We start from the raw sequence: 12359 nt of genomic DNA, 5'->3' as shown, positions 1-12359 counted from the left end.
AGCGGCTTAAAAGGCACTCGCAGGTTACCCTCCATCTTGTATCATCAATAATGACCATTTGTGACCAGCCATTCGAATGCCTCAAACCACTTACTTTTGGCCACCTGCTATGGATTGTCCATGGGGACTACTAAAGGACCATTGAGACATAATAGCCTTACTATGGAGTTATGCCTAGCATTTTCTGATCAAACAGTGTGTGACGTCACAACGAGGAAGTGTTTTTCGTCCTGATGAATCGTCGATGTCAAGACAAGAAGAGAGCCTTTGTCTCGACCATGCTACGTCAGCTTCGTCCCGGCGAAACAAATGTCACGTCACGACGTAGTGGCATACACCTTAAGTTTTTCGACTTTCTTCTCTCAGTTAGTGGCTTATAGGCATCCTCCTTGGTGTTATCAATTGACAAAAACTTTATTAGTTTATTTGTGGATTAATTTACTAAGTAAATATGACTATTCACTCTAAAGCACAAATATGAGGTTCAAAATATTTTTCAAAATTTACATATTGTGCTTGAAAACCATTTTGGTCACAAAATATTGACACTATAAACTAATTTTAAAGGCAGATATCATTCCCTTAATCTCTATCTCACCTCTAATGGCATCCAGCATCTTATATCACCTCCTTACACTCCTCAATGAATTGCCCTAGCCAAAAGACGACATGACACATTATCGAAATTGTTAAAACCCTACTTTACCAAGCTACCTTACAATCTGATTTTTGGTCATTTTCTTGTCATCATGTCATCTATCTTATCAATCGACTCCTTACATTTATACTTAACCATAAATCTCCTTCTGAAGCCCATTTACACGAAAAACCCAAATATGACTCTATCCGCACTTTTGGTTGCTTATTCTACCCTCGAGTTCAACCATATGCAAAACATAAATTAGCTTATTATTCTAAACCTTGTGTTTATCTCTTTTTTCACTTTCACATCATTGTCACCAGTGTTTTGGTTGCATTTTTTCTAAATTTTTTTTCATGAGATGTCAAATTTCTGGAAAATATTTTTCCCTTTAAAAATATATTTTCTCATCTAAACTCAAAATATCCATCTTTGCAATGGGAACATATTTTTTCCAATGTCACTCAACCAATTTCCTCCACAGACCAATATATACCTGATACCAATAATACTTCCCTTCTACTTAACATTTTGGTTAACCAAACTCTAGGCCCGCTTTTAGCCATTGTTTTATTGCATAGTATGTTGTCCCATCTCCAACTATTCACGCAAATTCTATCCAAGGTATGCACTTTGTTTTTCGTTCTCAACTACTCAGTAGCTTAGCAACTCACCTTTTTACTCTCACCTTCCAAAATCGTCAGACCACCCATTACTTAAGTGTACCATCATCACCCTCCATCTCTCACCCCAAACCTGAAACGACCTACTAACTAGCCATTAAATATTCAACCTGTTACAAAAATCACACATATAACCCAACTCGAACCTTATCGAGTAGTCACATGGTCGCAAAATAATATCTTTAAGTGCCATGAAATTATTGACTACATAGCTTAAGTTATATCTACTAATCTCACTATTCTTTCACTTACAAACAAGCCCAAAAATCTATTTCTTAGAGAGTGGCAATGCAAGCTGAATTTGATGTGCTAATGAAAAATCAGACATGGGAATTGGTTCTACACAACCCCACCAAAAACATTGTCCTTTGTAAGTGATTGTTCCATATTAAACCAAAGGCTAGCGAATTTATTGATAGGTACAAAATATGTCTAATTACAAAAGGATTCACACAATGACCTGGTATTGATTTCTATGACACATTTAGCCTATGGTAAATCCAACTACGATTCGTAAAGTACTGACTATTATTGTCCAACATAATTGGCAATTACATTAAATTGACATAAACAATGCCTTTCTACAAAGCAAACTCGATGAGGAAGTCTACATGTCCCACCCTCTGGGTTTTGAGCATCTTGATTTTCCAAATTATGTCAACTGGTTGTAAAAAGCCATTTATGGACTCCAACAAGCACCAAAAGCATGGTACGATGCTCTTACAACCTTTTTTGTGATAACTGGATCCAAAAGTCTATGTGTGACAATTCTTTCTTTGCTTTACATAATATGAGAGCCGCTATCTACATATTGATATATGTTCATGAGATCATCATCGTCATCAAAAACATTGAATTGCTTGTTCAGAATGTTATTCAATCACTTGCCAAGAAATTTTCATTAAATATCTTGGATTGTTGTATTTTTCTTGGGTATTGAAGTTCATTGTAATGACAACAGGCTATTCTTGACTTAATCTAAATATATCCAATAGGTGTTTCATGATTGTAGTATGCACGAGAGTAAGGCTATTTAATCGCCTGAGTATGTTTGAGACATTAATTATTAATGATAAAGCTCTCAAAATAGATGCTAATGAGCATAGGAGTGTCTTAGGAAAATTTCAAAAGTATCTATCTTTCACAAGGCCAAACATATCCTTCTTAATCAACAAGCTTACTCAATTCAGCAACTCTCTATCCCTCAATCACTAGAAAGTAATCAAAAGACTCATTCGGTATCTCAAGAAAACATCTTCTTATGTTATCCGTATTTCCTCTAAGGCCTATACCGCTCTCTACATATATATTAATGTCGACTAGGCTAGTGATATCACCGATTGTTGTTCAGTCACTAGGTATATCATCTGTCTTGGGTCTACTCCAATTTCCTAGTGCTCTAAGAAATAACACATAGTTTCTCGTTAGGCTGTGAAGGTAGAATATTGTGTTGTAGCTCTTCTCTTTTTGAAACAAATTGGATCACACACTTGCTCAAAAAAATTATGGGAATAGACCAATTTTTGAAAAATTTTTGGCAATAGGTCGATTTTACGAAAATGCTTCAATTTGGAAGCGTTTTCAGGTGAATTGTAGAAAAACACTTACAGCTAGAAATGTTTTCAACGTATTGACCAAAAAACACTTTCAACTGAAAGCGTTTTGTGTCACATCGGCACTAAAAGTAGCAACACTGATATTTTTTATTTCTTGGTGCCACCTATTAATGTGGAAATAAAATTTACAAAACAAGTCTTTATATAGACTCAAAGTCTCATTTCGCTTTTCTTAAGCGATGTAGGATGTGGGATATGGGTATATATAGACTCATAATCCATTTGCAGCTTGTTCCTAGACAACACAAGATTAAAGGCTACACTATATTTTATAATTATTTTTATGTTCTTCCATTTTTTATCATGAAAATATTCTACATTCGCATCAGTATTTGTGTTATTTTTATTTTATAATCATGTATTAATTTATATTTAAAAATATTATTTACACTTGCAAATTTTTTATCTGTTTTTACAAATAACAACAAAAGATTAAAAGCTACACAAATCTGTTTTCTTTATAAAAATATAGAGTATTCTAGAATATATATTAAATTGAAAATACAAATAGACGAATATAAAGTGTTGTATTTTTGTTTTTATGTTGAAAATTTATTTATTTTTAATTATTTTTGTTTAGTTCATTTCACTTAACTTATAATCAACTTTAGAGTTTTAGTATTTGTGTAAACACTAATGAAAAAGTATCATACGATCCCGTAATTATCACTAATAATCATGTTTGTTTGGTTCATTTTATTATTATCTTTTGAATTATATTTTTATACTATTGTTGTATAAAATAAAAGTTGGAATAAGCAACCTTCAAATTATATATATTTTGGTTAAATATAATTTTTTTCAAAAATGATCTAAACTATAATTTCATGACTATTATGGCCTATACTATTATATTTGTTAGAAAATTTCTTTCAACTAATTAAGAGTTGATACATGACGAGATATCAGTCAAGCCATGTGACTCGATTAAACAAACCCGAGATGGGCCAAGTTTGAAGGGCCTAAATGTAAGATGAGAATGTTCATATCCATGCAACGTGTGTATGTGGGCTATTAAGGCATAAAGATTCGTCCATATTATTTTTATTACACAGCCTTTTTAATCCTAGTTTAAATTTGTGCTGTTGCGTTTTTAATGCGTCTTAAAAGCATGTTTTTAAATATGGTAGTTTATTAGATAAATTGGTTGATAGTTTAATTAGTTAGTTTTATTGCATTTTAAATGTGTCTTAAAACTAGTTATCTAACTTGTCCATTTTATTACAATTTTTTAATTAGATTTAAGGTGTTCTAATATCATGTTTAACATGTGATTTAATGTTCCTAGGAGAGTCTAATGGCCGACCTATTTAAAGTTTCAAAGGGCTATTCATTTTTTCCAAAACATAATTAAGAGTTTTCACACCATGTGGTTGTTCGATTATGCAAGAGCATAAATTATGTTCACATGTAAGATGGTTGTTCGTGTGGGCTAGAAAGTGACCATTCGTGTAACAGTTCAAACTCGACTTAGACGTTATGATCAAATCTAGAGAGTTAGAATGATCTATTTTGAAAAGTCCAACTTTATGTAATTAAAATTCAAACCAGCCAAAAACATTTAAACGAATAACAACAAAACATAAAAATTCAATCTAAAAAAAACAACAATCCAAATAGTTTGCAACAATATAAATCCAGGTGAAATAGTAAGTTTATAGAGTTTTGATTGACTAAGCTCCCGTCCAATCGACCTGCCTAGGTCTGAAGGTTACCTAAAATCAACAGACAAGCAAAATGATTACAAGCTTAATATGTAACGTATTTAAACAATTAAATGGAAACAATCTTAGACATGCTTTCAGATCTTTATTCAAATAGATTTCAGAACTAGAAACAAAAATAGAAACAGAGCATAATAGATATAGATGTAGAGCATATCAAATGCAGATGCAGAGCATATCGGATATAGATTCAAAGTTCTACCCCCATATGCTACACACTGTTTTTTACCATCCTTACACACCATATAGGGTATCAAGTACCCATCCATCCCTACACACTGCATAGTGACTGTATGTCACATTTCAGAAGATTCGCAGACTAGCTGTCAAATCAATGTGCGAGAAATCACCAGAATCAGATATGTATGTGGCTTAGCCACCAGAATCGATAAATAATTAAACTCCCCACACTACATCCTTTAACACAAATCTCATCCCAATGCAGATGCAAACTAACAGTTATCAGGGACATGTATGCAGCGATACAGATTTAGAACATATTAAAATAGTTTATATTATACCTACTTAGCAGATATCATGTAACACCCCTAGCTCATATTCGTTGTCGGAACAGGGTTACAGGATGTTACCGGAGTTTACAAAATAATTACTCATAATTCCACTATTTATTTATGTTCATATCAAAATTGTCCACTCAAGTCACAGTCACTAAATTATTTATATATTAAGCTACAGAACTCCAAATTAAGATCTGCTAATTTTCTATGAAACTAGACTCACATATCTTTTTACCATAAAATTTTCAGAATTTTGGTCTAGCCAATAAGTACAGTTTATTCTTTAAAGTCTCCCCAATTTCGCTGTCCAATAGTTCCGTTCCCTCTTCACTAAAAATTAATTATCTCCCCATACGGGATTTGGATGATGTTCCCGTTTATTTCTTTTGAAAATAGACTTATTAAGGATTTTAAGAATATAAATTATAACCCATAATTATTTTTGTACAATTTTTAATGATTTTTTCCAAATCAAAATAGGGAACTCAAAATCATTCTAACATTGTCTCACAAAAATTAAAATATCTCATAATATGAAATTATTTTGCTTACACCATTTCTTCTATGTAAAATTAGGCTCAAAGGCTTTAATTTCATGTTTTATTCAACCTATAATTTGATTTCCACATTTTTTGGTGAATTTTCAAAGTTGAACTACTGCTGCTTTCCAAAACTGTTTTAATGAAAAATGTTGATAACTAAGTTTATACCACCTTCACTTCCTTTCAATTAAACCCTATACATGCCATATAAACCTTAAGATGCATAATAAATTTTACCGAAGTAATCTAGATAGTGTGCCCTGATGTGTTGATCTAATCCACCGATATCACGTAAATCTACAGAAACCATTAACACACAAAGTAAGCTTTGGAAGCTTAGTAAGTTCATAGGCTCATAATAACAAGCTTACCAAACATTTACAAACAATCAATATACAATATTACACAATCAATTCCTATCAAATACAATCTCAAATTATGAGTCTACTCAATTGAGCTCAGTATCAAATATCAAATCATATTCCCGCACTTAACTTCAACGACCACTTACCAATACTCGTCAAATTAAGGGTCATCTTATGGATTTGAGTACGTCGTTTGCTCAGTGCCACGATTCACAACTCAATATAGTTTTCCTTATGGAAAATGCCATACATACATTTCATAACTCAGTATGGAAAATACCATACCTACAGATCATAGCTCGGTATGGAAATACCATACCTACGTATCATAGCTCGGTATGGAAATACCATACCTACGTATCATAGCTTAGTATGGATAATACCATACCTACATATCATAGCTTGGTATGGAAATACCATACCTACATTTCACATTTTGCCATGGAACAACCATGGTCTTATTCGTCAATACATCACTTGTCACAACACGAATGTACTCAATCCTGCGTTTTCCTCCATTTGACTTCTAACTCGATTTTCACATTATTTCCCAATATTAACAATTCAATAGCAAAAATATGAAATAACACATTATATTGTTCTCAATTTAACAAATAATTATGCAAGTTCAACCATATGAACTTACCTGGGCCAATTTGTAGAAGTTATGGAAATTTCTGATTAGTCTATAAATTTGTCTTTATTTTATATGTTAAATTTGTAAAATTTCCTCTATTCCATGTTTATCTTTGGATTCTCGATATATGGAAAAATATGAAAAACCAGCTTCTTTCAAACCTCCCATAGAGTTTTGGCAGAAGAAAAAGGATGATATCTCTAGATTTTTCAATTTTGTATTTATTTTATATGTTAAATTTGTAAAATTTCCAATTTTGCCCTTATTTCTCCTTATTTTCTTGCTGATTTTCTTGCCCAAACCGTCCAGCCCATTTAATTTGGGTCTAATTACCTTTTAAATCCCTCCTTATTAATCACTTAAGCTATTTAATCACTATTTAACAAATTTTGCACCTTTTTCAATTTAGTCATTTTTAATAAATTGACTATCCAAACGTTAAAATTTTCTAACAAAACTTTAATACTAACTCACTAACACTCCATAAATATTTCTAAAAACATTTATGGCTCGGTTTATGAAGTCTAGGTCTCAATACCTCATTCTCGACCCAATTTACCTAATTAATTCTTTTAAATCACCAAATTCACTAATTCAAAAATACTTATATATTCACACTTGACTCATAGGTACTAATTTATTAAATTCTTGACTCACTCATCGAATTTAGTGATCTCAAATCATTGTTCTCGACACCACTGAAAATTAGGTTGTTACATATCATACCAGACATATGTGTAGAAAATAAATTATACTCCAACAAATCATCAAATATCAAGTTTTATAGCTTAATCCAGATCATACAGACCCTACAGAAAGCCTATGTTCGATCCGAATGACGTTTACAGCATCAGGGAGAATTTCAAAATTTTGGCCCACACGCTCGTGTGGATTCACATAGCCTACTTGGCTAGTCCATTGTGACCCACACATCCTGGCACATGGCTGTGTGCCTCATATTAGTGCCTCACAAGGTCTGTCACATGGCCTGACACATGGCTATGTGGATCAAGTCAGTGTCTCACATAGTCTATCACCCGGCCTGGCACACGATCGTGTGACGTCGACAACCCCAATTTTGACTTTCACCGTTCGTTGATTTCTCGGGTTTTCGTTACACACTTGGTACGATTTAGATGTAGAAGCAACAATGATGATTCCGGAGCCTAAAAATGACAACCAATTGGCCAATCAGATGATTTAATTGAACCAATTCACTAAAACTAGCATTCAAATTTGAAACTACGTCAAAGAACTTCAACACAACTCCCTGAATCAGAACTATACATTTACTGTTGTACGAGCAGTAATTACACAAAGCTTAAGTCGTTGGGTGGGCACCTTACACTTCTCAATCTTCCTCTAAAACGTAACAAATTAAACAGACAACATAAAATAAGGATTTAATACCCCAACCTTAAAGCTTGAAGACAAAACCTCCATACTCACAATGAACAATTCAACAAAAGAACAAAGTAAAAACGACAGTAATGAAAAGAAAAATAAGAAAAATAAGAACATGAGAAAGAAGAGATTTTTTGGAAAAAATATTTAATTAAAAAATAAAACCAATTTTATAAAGTAGCATAAAAATATTTTCCTATTGCCACGCAGGGACTCAAACACAATACTAATAAGTATATAGAAGCTTAACCACTAAACCACTAGGCTCATTGTTGACACAAGTTCACACAGAATAAAACTTAAGTTGAAAGCTCAAAGATAAAGGTTGGGTAAAATATTAACAAAATTTTCAAGAGTGAAACTTGAAACCCTAATCTCAAACACACAATCAAGACCTTAAACCACTAAAGCATATACTTAATTATGACAAGATTCAATAAACAAGAATTCATATTTTTGGGGCGTTACAATTCGGTCAACGAAAAAGAGCCTTAAATACATCGTCCAAATTGAAGGGATGAATGGACAGATTCTAGAATCCGAATTTATTACCCAATATGAACATACCTTTGCTTAAGTTTGAAACATGCATGAATTTGTCCCTATGGCAATTAATTGGCAGCCACCATAATCAATACTAAGTACATGGGATTTTAGAACATTCTAGTGTTTACATTTATGGCCAAAATTTGGCTATTAAGCTACCTAGTTAAGTCCTATAAATAGTTTAGTTTTAAGCTTTGTAAAGGGAGACTTTTCTGATTATTAAAATACATTTAAGTTAATCTCTTTGTTTTTCAAGAACTTACTGAACTTATCAAGAATTCTTTCTTGATGTGTTCACCAAAACCGATCTTACCACTTTGTTCACCATCCCAAAGTGTGGCGATCAACCTTATAGAATACGGGTCGTGTTGTTACATAACATCGATTCTTTTCTAGTTCGTTTACATTCGAGAGTTTTATCCAAATTTTCTTTAGCACTATTCTCTTCATATTTCTAACAATATTCGAGCAAGTACCTATTTAGACGATCGGGCACATAAAATTGTGAATCAACTCGTAACCGGGTTCACATCAATACATGACATTTTTAATAATATTAAAAAATAAAATTGAATTGAATTATTATTTAATAACATCTCTCACACACATACATCTTCACCTTTCTCTCTCCTTTTATTCACAGCACCAAACATGGGGAAAAAAATGTTGGTATGAAAGTAAGTAATTCCATATTGTCTAAGAATAAACTTCAAATGGATTATGAGTTTATATAAACCCATATCCCACGTCGCTTAAAAAAAAAAACAAGGGAAATGAGACTCTGGGGCTATATAAAAACTTATTTTGTAAGTTTTAATTTCACATTAATAGGTGACACTAGAAAATAGAAAAAAAATATTTGTGCTACCACTTTTAATGCCGATGTGGTAGAAAGTGCTTCCAACTGGAAGCGTTTTTCTGTCAATAAGTTGATTTTTCTGCAAATCACATGAAATCGGTCTATTCACGTAAATTTTTTAATTTTTGACATTTATTAGTAAATAAATCTATTTTTAATTTTTAAAATAATTATTAAATATTTGCATATAATGTTATAACGTAAAATGTAGTTCCTAATTTTAATCTATACATTTTATATTACTAATTATGCTTGCGTAATTAATTTGACGTTAAAATATAATTGTGTAAAATAAGCAATAATTACCATAAAATATGATAAGAAATAAAGAAAATAAAATTATAATCTATATTTAAAATATAGATAGGATTACTGAATAACAAAATGATTTAATAGACTTATAAAATTTGAAATTTGCAATTTCTTTTTAATTTTAAATAAATTATTGATTTCAATTTAATTTATTTATCACCTATTTTGATAATCTTTAACGTCGATTTCAAGATTAAAAATGTAGAGTTATTAATATTTTGTTTAAAAATAAATTGTTCTTTTATGTAAATTTCATTATCAATGACACTTTATTACATTAAAAATATTTAAATTTTAAAATATTTATTTTAAAAAGTTTTAATGTAAAGTTTCAATAATTAAATTATTTCTTAAATTTTGAAAAGATAATACATATTTTTCTTATGAAATGTAACCTGTGCAACGTATGAGAAATAAACTAAGCTAATATCTTTAGTAATTTGCATATTTATATAGTCATGTAATTTTACAAGTACGAGAAACGTATTTAATCTAGTTAATATATTATTTATATTATTATTTAAACCCTTGATGGTGTTGGTGTCACGAGTCAACTTGATTAAAAAATTATTAAAACATCTTATTTTATTTAAAATAATTATATTATCTGAAATTATTTTAGTATTTATTAAAAATAAAAAATATGCATATAATAAGATTTGAACCAATAATATTTGTATTATAAATATATTAAATTTATCACCCAATCAAAGATTCATTTTAATATATTTTTTATATATTTTAATTTTATTATACATACTTTATTACTTTCATCAATTATATATATAATATATATTAATAAATTTGTTAATTGAGTTGGTGTCACAAATTCATTTGGCACCAACTACCATGATAATGATTGTATTCAATTGATATTCTTAATATGATGTATTTAAATTTTGTTTTACTGATAATTTAATCTATTTTTTATTTTAACATTGTGCATGTTTAATGTGTTATTATTATTAATTATTTTCAAATCATATATTTCATTATTTACTATATATTATTTTTAAACACACCTTTATATTCGTAATAAAATTTCTATGAAAGATTAATTGATTAATATCGATTGAGTTTTAACTTGACTGGTATGGACATTGTTGCCAATGAAGGAGGACGTGGGTTTGAGTGCGCTGAAACGCATTATCCTACTATAGGGGTGAGTATTCGATCGAGTCGAGTAAAAAATTTTCAAGTTAGTCGAGTTGACAAATCCTATTTTAGCAACCGAACTCAATTTGAATTTTTTTCGAATCGAATCGAATCGAATCCAGTCAAAAAATTTCGAGGTAAATCGAGTCTAGTTAACGAATCTTATTATTTATACTTAATGTTGCATTTAGATGGACCGATTATTTAACTAATAGACGAAGTACAAGATTATTTAACTACATGAACAATATAATGATTTTGCCTTTTAACTTAATGGGTAAAACATTTATCAAAACGACATAATTTTGCCTTTTAATTTAATTATTTTAAATTTTAAATTTAAAAAAACTAAACATTTATCAAAACGACGTAGTTTTGTCTGTTCTTATTCGAATTTTCAAATAATTCGAATTGTGTAATTCATATTCGAGTTAAACCGAAAAACTTAATTTTTTATTCGAGTTGATCCGAATAACTTGATTAATTAAAATAACTCAAACTATTTAATTCAAAATGTAAATTTTTTATCAAGTTTTTCGAATTGGATAGGATTTTGCTCACCTCTATTTATAAGTTTGGAAGAGTATATGTGTAGTTTTAGTCATTGTGTCAAAAAAAACATATATAAAAATATTAAAAAATAGTTTATTAACAATTTACAACAAATATATTTGTGAGAAAGGTTAAATAATATTTTATTTTTGATGTAGTGAATGTCTAAAAGGTCCTTGGTACTCCTTCAAAATAACAATTCATTAGGTCTACAAATATATGAAACTTCCCACTCAATATAAGTCAATGGCAACTGGGTCAAACAGTGTGGAATACAATCCAAATATGACTTACAAATAAAACACTTTGACCAAACTTTATTGAGCTCGAAATTACTGGGATTACGTCTTTTACGTGTTATTCCCGTATGACTCGTTCTTTCGATTTTGCATCAACAATTACGTTCCCATTATAATATTTTTTTGTTAGATTAAATAATTAAAATTATTTATTTCATCATAGAAACCTCTTTTGCTTTTTATTTAGAATTAATTTCTAGCATATAAAATGTGGTATTACATTTACACCGATTTTAAATTTTGAATTAATTAAATATCATCCAACAAGATTAGATTCAGATTATATAATTAAATTTTTTGTGGGTAAATTATAAGAAAATGTCAAAGCTCTAATAGTAATGTAACTAGAGTGACTCAAATTTATATCACATTTAGGATGGTGAACATCCTGACTATCAAGCCAACATATAGAATTCACACATAATATTTATATCATCGTACGTATGTAGGAGTATGAAAGATATATAAATAAATTTATATATTTTTAAAAGATAATATCCCATATAA

This window comes from Gossypium arboreum, chromosome 10 (assembly GCF_025698485.1).
Source record: "Gossypium arboreum isolate Shixiya-1 chromosome 10, ASM2569848v2, whole genome shotgun sequence".
NCBI classification, from domain to species: domain Eukaryota; kingdom Viridiplantae; phylum Streptophyta; class Magnoliopsida; order Malvales; family Malvaceae; genus Gossypium; species Gossypium arboreum.
Note: the sequence above shows the minus strand (reverse complement) of the source record.